This window comes from Salarias fasciatus, chromosome 18 (genome assembly GCF_902148845.1).
Source record: "Salarias fasciatus chromosome 18, fSalaFa1.1, whole genome shotgun sequence".
NCBI lineage: Eukaryota > Metazoa > Chordata > Actinopteri > Blenniiformes > Blenniidae > Salarias > Salarias fasciatus.
This window is the reverse complement of record NC_043762.1, coordinates 26,995,912-27,011,412: the sequence shown is the minus strand read 5'-3', so window position 1 is coordinate 27,011,412 and position 15,501 is coordinate 26,995,912. Positions and strand designations below refer to the sequence as shown.

The 15,501-nt window shown below is 46.0% G+C and overlaps 1 protein-coding gene across 1 annotated transcript in view; it reads left to right on the top strand.

The window, feature by feature from the left end:
- egfra (epidermal growth factor receptor a (erythroblastic leukemia viral (v-erb-b) oncogene homolog, avian)) overlaps window positions 1–15,501 on the top strand; it is a 53,056-nt gene that overhangs the window by 12,875 nt on the left and 24,680 nt on the right. The gene's annotated exons all lie outside the window — the stretch shown is intronic.

Sequence of the window (15,501 nt, the reverse complement as noted above, 5' to 3'; positions counted from 1 at the left end):
TTCCAAATAAGATAATGAGAGAACGCCGCCGACTGAGGAACACACAAAAATGTGGAAAAGTGAGCGACACAAATCATATGAATGTGAAAAAACCCAGAGTCTCCAAACAAAAGGTTCTCTATTGAGGACTTTGTTGTCTTCTTTGACACAGGCTTATCTGTCTGCCTTGACCTCAGCTTGCCATGTAGACATGACTTTACAACCCTGTGTCAACAGACTGCAGAAAGACTTCCCTGTTGGCTGCAAGTTACGAGGCAGCGAGGGCAACTGAATCCCTTCAGCTCATTTTAAATCAGGGCAATCCATCTGACATGCAAGTATTGGAAGAGACACAGTTAAAGCCTCGAAAAGGGGAACAAAATTTAAAAATCTGAGAATTTCTACCCGAGCAGAGCAACGGAACTCACAAATACGAAAGTTCAATGAGCCTGATGCGTCATTATGTTTGAGGGCAGTTAGTCACAAACCTCATCCAGTTACATAAAACGTGAATAATTATCGCAGTTTATCAACCCTCTAAGTTTTATGGGAGCGTTGTGCAAAGGCTTCAGAGATCTTCCCCTCAACACCACAGATCTCACTTCGTCGGGGAATTCATTGTGTTGGCAGTAATGGACCGGCGCGCTGGCTTTACCACCAGCAGAATGGCTCTGCTGTATAAGTTAAATCAGTGGTTAATGTTTGATTAGGTCTTTCTGGATATGCCTGAAGATTTCTCAACTAGTGCAGGGAGTCGAACACATTTTCGTTCGTCTGAGTTTCATCTCGAGAGGGTCGAAATGAGACGGAAACAGAGCCAAAAAAATCTTCAAATTTAAACGTTAAAGTTGGTCTTTGCTGTGGTGCAGAGTATACGTGATGAAAATGACTATTTTCCCCCAAAAAGCCCCTGTGCTGGAACATCAACAACTTGTGTCCTTGTAAACATAAACACTTGGTTTGGAGACTGAGTTACGACCGCGGCGCTGATCGGCCTGCTGGCAGCGTGTAGAGGCGGGGTGTGTGTGTGTGAGGAGGAAGGAGAAGAAGAAGAAGAAGACATCAGCTCCTCGCTTGCGTTTGTTCCAGCATTTTACAAGACAGCATCGCCTCCCAGGGATTTTGTCAGCGTGGTAAAAAATATTTCATCGTGATGGCTTGTGGACAGGCTGACGGCGTGGTTCATAGCGTTGCACTGACAGCGGCGCGGGTGTAGCAGGGGCGATCTGTGATTTGTTTAACTCCCGCGGCACTAAAGCATAATAGGCTCCACACCCCTTTGTGTCGTACCTTCTTTTTTTTTTATTTTTTTCTAATTGCCTTGTAAGCTTCAACAGCACTAATGTTTTACTTGAGCTGAGAATTAATTTCCTGGTGGGACTTTGAGCGGAACATCTTCATTACTGCGTGTTTTCATAATTGAAGCCAGAGGCTTGTAAAAATAAAAATAAAAAAATAAATGCTTCAGCGTTTCCTTCCATAAAACTGTCGGAGCTGACCCGGTTATTGCCAGATCGTCCACTAAACTGGTAGGGAGGGCTGCATGTTTGAAGCGTACGCCTCTGAGCTGCAGCGTTTTGCAGCCCCGTGGTGCTTAAAGCTCCGGTGATCAATACCCAGCGCTCTCCTCTCCTCTCTGTAACAAGCCAAGTGGGCCTGATAGCTGTGGCTGCAGAGCCGCTGGGGTGGAAATAATCTGGAGTGCATGGCTGGACCGGTGCCAGGAGGTGAGGATCAGCTCTCAGGACCTGCAGTGTCGCTCCTACATAAACAGCCTCTCTCTGAGCTGATTAGGTGGCCCGTCTGAGCATTTCTAATATGAATCTGCTTGTTTGCTTTTTAATCTGAGCATTGTCGGGATAATCGGGCGCGGAGAAGATTTAGAGCATATTGAAAATACTGAAACCTAATTGGGTTTCCGGGTCAACGGAGATGTCAACAACTAAATTAAATTCCCTCCAAGTAGCAGCATGTCATATTTAAAAGTGGTTTGATTTGAGGGAACCTAAAATAACAGAAAGAATCTGTGAAGCCTGCGGCCGGCCCGATCTGGGTCAAGCTGTGGGCCTTTTGCATGTTCCATGTATGTCCTCCGCCTCATTCCCTCAATCCACCGACATGCTGATTATGGTCTGCTGGCGGCCGCCAGACGTCTGTATCTGCAGGTTTGTCTGTTTCCAGAGTGACTGGCACCCTGTCCTGATGTGGCCTGCCTCATGGCTCCCACTGTTTTCTGCTGTTGGCTTCCGCCCAGGAGGCCGTTTCCCAGAACACCAGGGGGAGGGCTTGACTTTGGTCAGGGTTTGGAATGAAATCAGGTAAAAGAGCAAATAAACAAATACACTGTATTTAAAAGAGAAACAAAAAGCTTTACTATGCCGTTTCAGTAGAAGCTTGAATGATGAATGATTGTTGCAGGATTTTCAAAACACTTTTTCAGGAGGTCCTTCCCACCCATCCCCCTCTGGCATTATTGGCATGCTTTCACCTTTGTGGAGAAAACAAAGCTGCTGACCCCACCTTAAAATCCTGGCTGTATGTGAAGCCCCGTTTACCTGACAAGGTTTCAGATGTTTTGGAAATGCCGTTTATTTACATGGAAATGGCAGAAATGCTGGAAGAACAAGTTAGTTGGTTAGTTACAGGTGACTCTGGGGAATCTGGACTGGGAGTCATGACGCTCTGGTCCCACCATCGGTATCAGCCATCTATGCATGTGTGGAAGAACAGTTGGTCCGCATCCGCCGTAGCAGCGCCAGAGTTGAACGCCATTGTCAAGGAGTTGCGTTTTGATCGCTGTCGTCATGTAAACAGGCATTTTCCGTCTTTGCTCGAAACAAATCTTCCAAAATCCCAGCAGAGCAGGCTGGATGCAGCAGTGATTTAGCACAGATCAATTGCTTTCTTGTTCTGGCTTGATGTGAGGTACTTTATACCCCCGTGTCTCTCACATTTCCAGGAAGTGAAGCGATCTGGCCAACATTTATCCCGGATAATAAATGGTTGGCACCTGTTGGCCGAAACTGTCAAAATAAAACCTGCCAAATGAGATCCAGGATTGGAGGCAGGAGACATCATTACATCTGCTGCGCCGTTTAAATCAGGTTTCCATTCGAGAGAACAACCTCGCTCCATGCAGTCCACTGAAGAGGCGGAACATCTTTCTTTAAAGATGAACAATGGTGGATGTTCAAATTTATTTGATTTAAGTCATAAATCATTTGGTATGAGCTAATATTGGCTTTTAAAGTAGCGTATCTGGTTTTATTTAACGTTTTTTTTTTTTTTTTTTTTTTTTTTCTGACCATGCATTCAGTGAATGGGATTCTGTGTTCACCATTGTCAAAAATCAAAGAGTCTCAAAACAGTTTTGGGAGGCATTATGATGTTATATTTAAAAAGGAGATATTTTATGTCATATGTACAGATGTAGATCAAACAGTGGCCATTTTTATACATCCCTGCAGGCACGACATCATGACAAAAATACACCGATGTTCATTATGAGGAATTCTTCAGACTTCAGAGACATCAGTTATTCGTGTCAGTCATCGTTTCCATGCATGGATCTGCAGGTTTCAAAGCCCGAAATTAACGTAGAATACGAGAAGCAGCAAAAACCATAAATCCAGGAGAACTGACTGATGTTACCAATAAAAGTGACAGCTATGCCCAGCAGTGAATTTCCCACATTGATTCATAATATATTTCCTTTTTAAATCTTTTCAAGTGCTCTGAACCACTATTTTCTAGAATCAGGAGTTTAGTTTGAGGGTAGTGCTGATTTATCCTCCAGCTTTTGTTTTTACTGCTGTTTAACCTGAACGTTTCCTATTGATCCCAGAGTTTCTGTGTGCAGTTTCAGTAACAAGTTGTAGGAGGGGTTTTTTACCCCCAAGTCCATCCTGCAGGACCAGCTGCTGCCTTCAGCCCGTCTAACCTGCCTGGTTTGGTTCGACCTGTCCAGTTTTTCCAAAGAATTTAATGCATCAAGCTATTGCACAGCTAGCCAGCGCTTTAATGTTGAGTCTGTTTCTCTGGACTGTAATGAACTTGACGAAAGCCAGCGATCAGAAGAGGAATGTCTGTGTTGAAAACGGTTTCTGTATCCTGGCCCGTCCTCTGTTTGTCCACTCTGAGGAGTGCGGACGCTATCGTGCAGTCCTGGTGTTCGGCAGCGCAGCAGATAATGAGAAGAGAGCCTCGTCTGCCAAGTCCCGGGCCTTTGATGAGTGACGCGGAGCAGCCAGACCTTTAGGTTGTGTTGGCGTCCTCGCGTTTCGCCGCAGTGAGGGGGTGGCCTTCAAACTACCGTCCTCACTCATAATCTCTTTAAAGCAGGCGTCGGACACGTTGTGGAGCTGTGAAAAGTGTGTGTGAGTGTGTGTGCATATGTGTGTGTTTTGTCAGGAACAGGATAACGCCTCACACATTAACAATGGATGAAATGTGAGCCGTGGGCTTCGGGGAGAGGCGTCTGATGAGAGGCGAGCTCCATTTTCTGTCAGTCCTGGCTTTTCACACTGTCGCAGAGACGGGCTTGTTTTAAAAGAACTCCCAAAGATCATAACCGAGTCCTGCGAGTGTTTGGCAGCCACGCATTTCAAACATTTGGGTTTTATGGGTCCAAAGTCCTCCGAGCTGTTCTGTGCGAACAGACCTGTTCATGCTTTTAGCATTAGGAGAAACACTAACGAGTAACTTTAGCATCTAGTCCGTCCTCTGTGACGCTCAGAGATTCGTCTGTTTTTGAGTTGTTCGCTTCTGCTTACACTCCTCTGAGTTAGATGATAATTTGAGTGAACATAACACCTTGTGGTGGAACTTTTTGAAAGCAGTCTGCCATCGTGGGCTTCTCTATGTCGCCAGCGCTGTTGGGTAAAAGACTACGTGTGACGAGACACACTGATGGTCTGTGGTACCTGACTCCCTGCCAGTGGAAAAGCAACGGATTCGAGCCAACAGCGAACCAGCACCTGGTTCTTCTCGGTGGAAAAGGAGTATAGATGAACTCTGATCGATTAGAAAGTACATTCAGTTCACAAAACTGTGTGATTCAGCCGTTGAAACACTTTAATCTCATGACGGTCCTCGTTGATTCACAGCTGGTGGCCAAAGGGAAGAAACCAGAAACCCAGAAATCAAGAGAAAATAACCAACAAGCACACAGACGTTAACATAATCCACACTGTTTGTATTTAGAAAATCAAATCGTTGTTGTTGTAGTGATTGACTTGTCGTCATTGCCACACCGCCAAGTCCTTGGCAGCGTTTTGCATTTCAGATGGCGGGGTCATCGGGAAGACACGGCTAAATCTCCCTGAGCTCTCCTGTGCAAATGAAATCGGTCACGCTCTCGGCGAGTACAACACAACACGTAACGCGACACCCTCTCGCTGCGCTGCTCTGCGAGCTCGATTCCCAGAGCCCCGCTCATCCCCGAGTCCTCCTCCCGCACGTATGAGGAAGGAACTCGTCATCGGTGGGTTTAGGGGCCCGTCGATGTGTTGGTTGCAATGGTGAGTAAAGGCTGAGCAACAGAGCGAAGGCAAACCCCGGGGCTTTGAGTCGACTGTTCCTTTTATGGGGTCACTGTGTGCGAACGCTGCAGCGGAGCCGAGCTGCTGGAGCCGTGACTAAGGCGGCGGCGGAGCCGTTGGCAGGCGACGCCAGCGAAATCCAGCGGTGAGACCTGCACAGAAAGGAGTCCGTCAGCAGCCGGGCTAAAAATAAGAAGTCCGCAGGCACAAAGGCCGGCCTCAAAGAGCGCCTATCTGCTTTTGTCTGAGAGAAGCGAGGAGCTCAGTCAATGAGAGTTATCTGTCCTCTATGTGTGTGTGTGTGGGTGTGTGTGTGTGTGTAGAGGAAGGTGCTCCGACCTGGGGCCTAACCAGCTCACCCTCACCGGGAAAGCTTAAACCAACAGGGGATTCCCGGATCGCAGCTGCTGTCCTCTCCCTGGAATGATGTGTGAAACGTGTGGGTTTTTTAGCTTGTGGCGGTTGTTTTTCTTTCTTTCTTCTTCTTCTTCTTCTTTCTTTCTGCTTCTCTCTCCGCTGTTTTCCAGGCATGGTTCAGTGATGGCTGGCGGAGTGGGGGGGGGGGTGGGGGGGTGGGGGGTGGGGGGGGGGGGGGGGGGGGGGGGGGTTGAGGAGGTTTAAGGGGGTTTGAGCATTGAGTTAGCAGCAACGTGTTCGCCGCCCACTCCCTCTCCCAGCCTTCCTCTCGGGCTTCCTGTGGGATTGAAGAGGAGTATGACTTTAACAGGGAAGGAGGAAGAGGGGAGGTGTGTGTGTGGAGGGGAGGGGGGGGGGGGGGGGGGGGGGGGAGGGGGGTTGTCTTGGCTCGAACGGGCTTCAATAAGGAGAATGTCTGGATGTTAAAGAGGAAGTGGGTTGAGTGCTGGAACAGTCCAGGGGAATGGTGGGTGCATTATTGGAATTTAAATGGGACGGTGGAGGTGGGGGGGTGAAGGGGGGGTGAAGGGGGGGTGTGAGCGAGCTCTGAGCGGTGGGGCTGTTCAGTGACTTTACAGAGCAGGAATGGACTTTGCAACAGTTCACGGAGGGGAATTTTTCTGATTAAAATTGTTGCTCGATTATTTTCCCGGACACGTCACGTTCGTGTGTGTGTGAGTGCGCGTGCACACGTGTGTGTGTGCGTGCATGCACGCTGTGGCTCAGGAGTGAAAAGGAGCGCAGCTGTGTTTGACTAACTCCACTTCTGGGTGCCCAGAGTTTTATGGCCTTTTCAGAGCATCCTCTGGGGTTTTGTGCTCCTCTTGTGTTGCCGTTGCGTGGAGGAGAGATGAATCCGCAGCGCTGCCGACTGGCTGAATGGTACCGAACATGGAAGCCCTGAAAGAGCTTCCTGTGAGTCGGTGACTACATGTTCAAAGAATACTTTCTTATTTGAAGGGGTTTGATTTGTGTGTGGATTTTTTTCTTGAAACCGATTCATCCGTTTGAATATTTTAGTCGTTGACACTATTCAGCCAACATCTGAGCACTTCCTGTTCCCTTTTTCAATGTGAATTGTGTGTAGGCCAAGGATGTTGGGGGCGTTATCTTCTGGACGAGATTATAGTTCACTAAGATGCCGTTTACATGACAACGTTTCACGTGAAAACACATCTTCTGTTTTTGTGTCAGAAATGTTTGACGTTTACACAGCAACTATTAGTTGTTTGTGTAAAGAAGCTACACACACGGGTGTGCAGAACAATCGGCTACCAGTCTAACTCAACATGAAGACAGAGTCGGAGCGGTTTCGAAAAGTTGTGTTTTCCCTCGTTTCCATGGAGATGGGGCGTTCTCCAAAAGTTGCGTTTTGCTCCGTTTACACAGAGACTGAGCTGGAGTGTTTTTGGAGTTTGAGTTTTGAGTTGTCGTTCCAAAAAATGTAACTAGTTTTTCTGTTTTCAGTTGATAACAGCCTAAAAAAAGCTTTACTATGGAATTTCAATGGTTGCATCTTGGTACTTGTGAATGTTCTGTGGTTAGACTAACACTTGGTGTTATTGTCACGGTTTCAGCCGTCTCTCCAGCAGACTGAAACATCTGGGTACTGGAAGCTTTTGTTTATCACAGATTGATTTTTTTTTTTAACAGTGATCATGCTAATGACCACAGAAACCTCGGCAGCACTTCATCGCCCTCAAGGGAAACAGACAAGCTGTCAGTGTGTCAATTACGGCTGCGTGATTTTAGGTAAACATGTAATTTTGCAGTTGAGTGTTGGAATTTGCACTTAATGCAAGCACTGATGTAGATGATGTTAATGTATTTTGTGCTTTGACAGCTGTATTTCCAATTAACAGTGCTATTTTACGCCAGCCGAGGCTGGGTTGAGTTGCTTTAGGTGAATTTTCTTTTGTTTTTTTGTTTTTTAATTTGGATGTCTGCTCTGGGGCCTTATGGCAAAATTAGGGCTCTGAACCGATTCAAATGTTTGTAAATTACAATTTCCTGTCATGTTTGGAATCCACGGTGCATGAAAACATTTATCAGTCTCTTATGATCTGTGTACTGCGCAATAAATTCATTGTACAGAACTGATCTAAATGTTCTTTTGCCTGATTTATCTGTGCAGTCTTTAAAAGCACTTTGAGACGGATGCTGTATTCTTATATTCAGTTCAAAAGGAAAGAGTTGAAATCACAAGCGTGGACAGTGGGAGATGATGGTGTAAACGGACCAGATTCTTGGCAACGCCTTCTTAAAGGTGAGCTACTGAACCTCTGACAGGCCTGGATATACATGCTAATACATCATATGTCTAATATTATGCAATCTGTCCCTTGAAAGCTCGTTTTAACTGATTAGAACAGCAGGTCTTTGTCATTTCTCTATTTGACATTCGCTGCTTACAGCCAGTTTCATTTATTGTAGACAGTGACTTGGTATTTGTTATTAGAATTGCTGTCTTTTGTAACTTTATAATAAGGAATGCTGCAGTAGAGAAGGTCTGAGGAGTAGTTTCTATCATCTACATGAGGGTGTGAGTGTTTTGAAGCCTTAAATGAGGCGTTACGGTGAGCTGCCATAAAGTGTGGAGCTGCTGCTGGCAGCATGCAGGAGTGTGAGTATACATGCTGTTTTCCTGTGTTTGTACAGAACCTAAATCCACGGTTTCCTCACGCTGCGGCGCAGAGTAAACACTATGCAGGGTCCGGCTGCAGGTATCTGGAGTGTCTCACTGACTACTGGAGAGCACTCATCAGGAGCGGGGAATAAACATCAGCCTGCTTTGGTCTTTTTTGGTCACTTTGCCCGGCTTTTCAGCTGCAGATGCCGTGCCGGGCTCGGGGCAGGGCCTGAGAGCTGCAGCCGCTCAGCTGCTGGACGCGTGACGTATTCATTCAGATGATTCTTCTTCTTTTTCTTTTTTCTTTTTTCCTTTTCTTTTTTTGGTCGGGTCTCACAGCTGACCGCTCCCATGTTTTGTCCTTTCAGTTCGCCTTAAAGGAAAGGTCGCCCATGATCATTTGTCAAGCGTGAGGCTTTACACCCCCCCTCTTCCACAGTTTGACCCCGTCGCCGACTGCTCTGTCATCCACTTCTTGGTCGGCTTCACCACAAACCACTTCTGGCTCTTTTTTTTTTCTTCTTCTTTTTTTTTCCCTTTCTCATTTCCTTTCCAGCAGGTTTTCTTCTCCAATAGAACATTAAGTTTGATTTAAGTCGCGCTCGTGTCCTCCCCCTCCTCTGGAGATGACATCTGGTCCGGCTTCGCAGGGAAGCCATCTGAACCGACCCGCCGCACAGATCCACTTCCTGAGATGTCAGAGGGGCTGGCGTCCGAGCATTCACTGGAGACGGGGAGGAGAGATGTGTGTGTGAGTGTGTGTGCCCCGAGATGTAGTGGTGCTGGAGGGGGGAGTATCCTCCAGTCCTCAAAGGCCCCTCTTGTATTTTTTATTTTTTGAGGCCCCAAGATGTTTTCCCAGTAGGATTGATGCATCTCCCACGCAGAGGAAGATAGCACTTCCCCTGAACAGAGAGCAGGATATCAGGATTTGTTTTTTTCTCCTCAAGTTGTGACGATGAAGCGTGGCTTTGTTTTACAAACCCAAAATGAATGAATCCGACTTTTCATCCTGGTTTGTGGTAAATCAATGAACGCACCTCGTCTGCGCGGAGCGTTTTCAGGGCGTCGATCAGCTCCACCAACTGAGCAGCAACCACACGTCGTCCCAGCTCTAAAACCTCAGACCTGATTCCAGAAAGAGAATAAACTAAACCATCGTACTGTACCGTACCGTCCGTCCGTCCGTCCCAGCTGCTCTGTTGACATTTTTCAACAGTCCAACAGCAAAATACAGAAAGCATTTCTGGAACACTTATTGGAGCAAACAAGAGCAAACACTTCAGAGCTGATTTAGGAAGCACTTATCCTGGTCTGTAATTTCAAAGCATTCATCCCAGATATGAGGACGAAAAATCTGCGAGAGCTATAAATAGGCATGCTTTATTAATCCCAGAGGAATGCTCCATGTTTCTTCCTGTGACGATTCAGTGAATCCAGTGTTGAATGTCAGAGTGACCCACGGCTTCTCGAAGGAAAACCCTCTTCAAGACCAAACTGGAGGAAAACCGGTCAGAGAGACAAAAAAATCGCACCGAGTCCAGGCCCTGTTCACGTCTCCTTAACTTTTGGGCGTCCAGTTTGTCAAACTGAATTAGAAATGGAAACTGCAAAACATTTCATGTGTTTGGTGTAAAAAGCCTCTCGGTGGTTAGACTATCTATCTTCACCCTTCAGTCTGTTGTTTCGCTTGTTATCGTAAAAGATGCTCCCTGCATCACTCGTACAGCTCAATATCGAGTATCGCTATTGTTTCCCCAAACTCAGCCCACCGCCACATCCTCCTCCTGGCCGGTCTCTCTTGTCTTCCTGAATCTCTGATAGCTATAAAATATGAAGATGATATATGGACTGAGTGGAAGTGGCTTTTTTTCTTCCCTCTTTCATTCATTTACTGATCCTGTTGATTCATGCTTCCTTGAAAACTGAAGGTTTGGAACATGAAACTCCCTGACTTTAAGTCCAGGCCAATAAAAACAGATTGTTGTATCTCCTATCACCAGCCTCCCTTTATATACAAACACTTTAAGGGGTTTTGGCCATAATTGAACCCTGAATAAACAGTAATGATGCGTTATCGGGATTTTTCCATCATGTGAGAGAGAAGTAAACACGCGCCGTCGCTGGATATTACCCCTTCACATGATTCATGTATGAGCTTCCACGTAATGTGATTATCAGCAAGTGGACACGCAGTAATTGAATTACAGGTAGTGAGAGAGGAAGACGCCGTGGCCGTTTCAGTTTTCTGTAGCAAGTTACAGAAAGATGATGGATTTAAATGCATGAGGCCGGCTGCGCCAGAGGAAACCGCCAGACGAGTTATTGTCGTGTCTCTGGGAAGTTTTCTTTCCATTTTATGAACTCCGGCTACTTCCTGAAGAGCGAAGGAGTTTCGTCCAAATGAGACCTCAGACTGTGGATTTATGGCAGGCTTTGACTTTTTTCCCCTTTTGGCTACTTCTGGTAGCTTATTGTGCATTTGATCTCGCCACGTTTAACGAATGTGTTTCAAATATTTACTGACGTGGGTTTCGTGCCGTGCAGGTTTTTTTTATTGTGAAACACAACTTTTTATTGCTCAGAGAGTCTCGCCAGTCACAGCGTGGAAGTAGAGAAGATGGACAAGCTGGCAGATTGGCAGAAAGTGAAGCCAAATCTACAATCCTGAACCGAAATTCTACATTTGGAAGCATTTAGAAGAGATGATGGTGAGATGATGGTGCATGGGAAAGTTTTAAAACAAATAGCTGGAAATCTCCTGCGACGTGGAGGGTTGACGTTCTTGTTTTTAGCAGCCAGCTGCAGAACTTTGTCCAGTTTGACAAGTGGTTTAATGCCAATGTGGAGCGAGTTCTCAAGTCTCTCTCTCAATTTTCAGTTTTTCTTTTCAGCACACAAACTAAGATACTTGTAAACGGACTCACAATGATGTTATTTAAAGCTATTTTAACACTTTTTTTATTTAAACTTCTCTCTGAGGTAAACATATACTGACATTCATAAATATTTTAAAATACATGGAAAAAAAAACATGTGAAACAATCCAAAACCAAACCGTAGTTTGTGTAATCATTGTCCAACATGGGATGAATTTCTGTAACTTGTGTTTTTGGAACAGCTTTACTCCTACACCCCGTGTTATCTAAAGCCTGATGCCCCATCCCAGCGGTGTGGAACAGGTTTTCCGTTCAGCAGCCACATACAGTCCAGTCTCATCTGGAGTGGACCGGACCAGTGAATTAGTGCCTTAGTAACCATTACATTTACACCTTAAAGTTATTTTGTTGTTGTGCAGCGAGCAAATGATTAAAATGTCTCTATGTTCACAAAAATTAAAGAGTTATGTCAGAAAATGACAACAGTCTCAATGAAATGTCCAAAAAGCTTCTCTCAGCCTCATGTTTACACACACGGACCCTGACGGCTTTGAGGCTGGTCGTTTGATAAGACAGGTTGTGTTTCTGTCCAGCAGAGATCCCACAGCTGTAAGAGACAAATATCCTCTTCCAGCTAAAGTCTGGAAGTAAACACCCGGACGGTGACGAGCTGAGGTGACTAACAGTTCATCTGGTTCCGTGTGGCGCTCCGGTCGTCCCGGGTGTGTTTCCTACCCCTCCCAGTGTCACACACCCGTGCACCGTGGCAGGCCCGCCACTCCCTGCTCTCCTCAGCGCTCCGCGGCGGCGATTACAGCTGGAGCCGGTGAAGCAATCCGCAATTATTCTTTGTCACAGCGTGTGTTGCGTCACCGAAAACCTCGCCCGACCGTGGCTCTCAGACCTGACTCAGGTCGGGCGGCCAGACGGGGTTTCCAGTAATTTGCCGGCCTCGCAGCACCAGTTTACAAGTTGTGGAAACTTGAGTGACACGGCGGCGATTTGATCCTTCAGATGGAGCGCTCTGCTCCGACCCCGCTCCTCCAGCCCGAGGAGGAAGTCTCCGTTCAGCCGGAGAGGATCGGGTCGCTCTACCACCTGCAGCAGAGTTGCGAAACCCACAACCGGACCGTGTTTACTGTGGCTGTGCGCCTGCCTGCTTGAGCAATCAACAGATTTTCTCTCTCTCCCTCTCTCTCTCTCTCTCTCTCTCTCTCTCTCTCTCTCTCTCTCTCTCTCTCTCTCTCTCTGTGTCTCTCTCTCTCTCTCTCTCTCTCTCTCTCTCTCTCTCTCTCTCTCCTCTCTCTCTCTCTCTCTCTCTCTCGGCAGTCAAAGTCTGAGCCTCAGTTACAGGAAGTTTGACTCACCTGCTTCATTTTACCTTTACTGCTCATTAAACTATCAGCAGATCAACCAGGCTGGACGGAGGCTACGTGTGTGTGTGTGTGTGTGTGTGTGTGTGTGTGTGTGTGTGTGTGTGTGTGTGTGTGTTGGTGGGGATGGGGAGTTTTGTGCGTCCGCCTTGTGATGTCTGGAATAATGAAGTGAAATGCAAGCCGTGGTTCTGAGGCAGCCGGGCTCCATCCGATGGACCAAATCCGCTGATATGCGGAGCGAGCATGCATAATGCATGGAAGCATCACTTCTTCCAGCTCAGTCAGGCTTTTATCTTTTTATATTGCAGATGTTCACATCACAACTCATGCTAATATTATTTATCTATATACTTTTTGGTATATATTCAAAAATGCATGCCGTACGGTGCCTCACCTTTCTTTACAAATGTAGAACAGCAGTTAAATTAGCCACAGTAACACCAAACACAAATCACACTCATTAATATTCACAGCTGCATGAAGCCACAACAACCTTTTGTTTGCTTTAGCAGCCGGAGTGATGATTCGGGGGGCTAATTGCGTCTCACGCGGCTCCTCTAATTGAAAGTGTCAGCTCGCTCGTGCCGGCCGGCGTGACGCCGCCGGACGGCGGGGTTCATGTCAGGGAGATCCCTTCAGGGACGGACTAATGAGGAGGATCGGGGGGGGCAGACAGCTGTGTGTGCCCCGTCCTCCCTGATTGGGTTCCTCTCGCTGCTGGTGTGAGTGTGTGAAGAGGAAAAACAGAAGTGGCGTCTGACGCCAGTGTGACTGACGGCCTTCGGAGCAGAGCGAGTCCTCGCCGCCGTCCATCGCTCTTCAAGGCCGAGCAGCTCCAGGGCTCAAATAAATTCATTCTCTTTCTCCTTTTTCGATTCCAACATCATTAGGTTAAATACTTCCCCATTATTTCTGTATTTTGTTTCCCAACATCTGCTTATTCAGAGCAGCTTTTTTAGCAATTCAACAGCTTCTGAGGAGCAAAACAAGACTTGAGCATTTCCACTCATCACATGAAAGAAACAACCAGCATTCAGGCCAACTCATGAAAATCAAAAGTAGTGTGTGGAAATGAACGCCTGTGCTATTAGGGCAGCAATTTTTAATCAAAATTACTTCAAATGTAAGAAAGTGATGCTTGAAAGTCATGAAAATAACTTTTCTGTGATGTTCTGATTTGACGAGCTGCACCTGTGAGTCTCGTCCTTCACTTCCTGTTCAGGTTACTTTTAGTTTTGCTTCATTTTATAACTGACAGGCGAATGACTAACGCGTCCCTCGCCACCCCTGCGGTGGTCAGTCGGATCCCTTCAATGGGACGCTGTCGACGGAGGCTCCGCCCCTGAATACCTGAGCCATCTGTTATATCTGTGTGTGTGTGTGTGTGTGTGTGTGTGTGTGTGTGTGTGTGTGTGTGAAGAGGCGTGTCTTCCAGTTTCCACAGCCCCGGCTTTGCGTCCAGTCAGGAGCAGACTTGTTGTGGAATTCGACGTGGCGGCTGTGTTCTGTATGTTTTCTGTAGCCGGAGCCCCAAAATGTGAAAAGGAAACACAGAAGCCGTCCTCCTCCTTCATTCCAGTCCCAACCTGTCTGACCAGTTCGGGACAAATGAACACAGCAGAAATCCGATCCTGGTTCTTTTTGTTTGTTTGCTTGTTTGGCAGCTCGTCCCTGTATCTTCTTTGTTTCTGTGATACCAGCGTGTTGTTGTGTAACACCGAACATCGTTAGCTCATAATTGCACGGCTGTGGCTCCACTAATCTAATCGCTCTAAGATGTTTGCTTTGGGAACTGGGGATTTAAAAATGTAATAATCAGCATTTGATTTTTAAGATACAGATTATAGGATTTATTAAAAATCAGGTGGTGGTTTTGAGTTACTATAGCAACTGGAATTTATTATTGAAGTTTTCAAAAATAAAATAAAGAGCAGAATGCCCTAAAAATGATTATATTTTTTAAAAAACTTGTTTTCTTTTATATATATGTATGTCCACTAAAGTTAGAAAAGAAAGTAAGTAGCCTTAGCCTGTCCAGTGTTGTAATACCAGGTTTTACCACAAGAGGGTGCCTTTAGTCACTGATGTACAGTTTATTTTTTTTTCTTAGATCCGATTTACATGACAATATTTTGAAGTGTCTTGCCCAAGGACACGACAGTTTTACGCCTGCGGGAGCGGGGATCGAACCGCCAACCTCCCGCTCTACCATCTGAGCTACTGTTAATTTGACACAGTGTAGACAGAAATAAGAAGGGCCTTTGGTATGTTCCTTTTTTCTTTGTTGTTTCCGGATGTCATTGTGAGAAATGTGAGAAAACCTGAAAGAATGTGCTTACCTGCAGCAGCTGTCAGTCTGAAACTCACAGCTTTCACTTTCACTATTGTTTGGCAAATTAGCCTAAATATGCAGCAAAGGTGGTGAAGAATCTGAAGAAGTAGTAGTTCTAACGTGTGTGAGATGATAAACAAATCATTAAAACTGTTCCTCAAGTGAACCTCTGGATGTCTTTGAACCATACACTGGATTTTACATGTTGATTATTTGATGTCAGGATATAAGAAATTGACTTATAACTGCATAAACCTGATAAATACATTCAACATTACAGTGAAATCCATTGCACACATGTGGCTTTACTAAAGTTTTGCATATTTTACCTTTCAGCACAAACCTAACG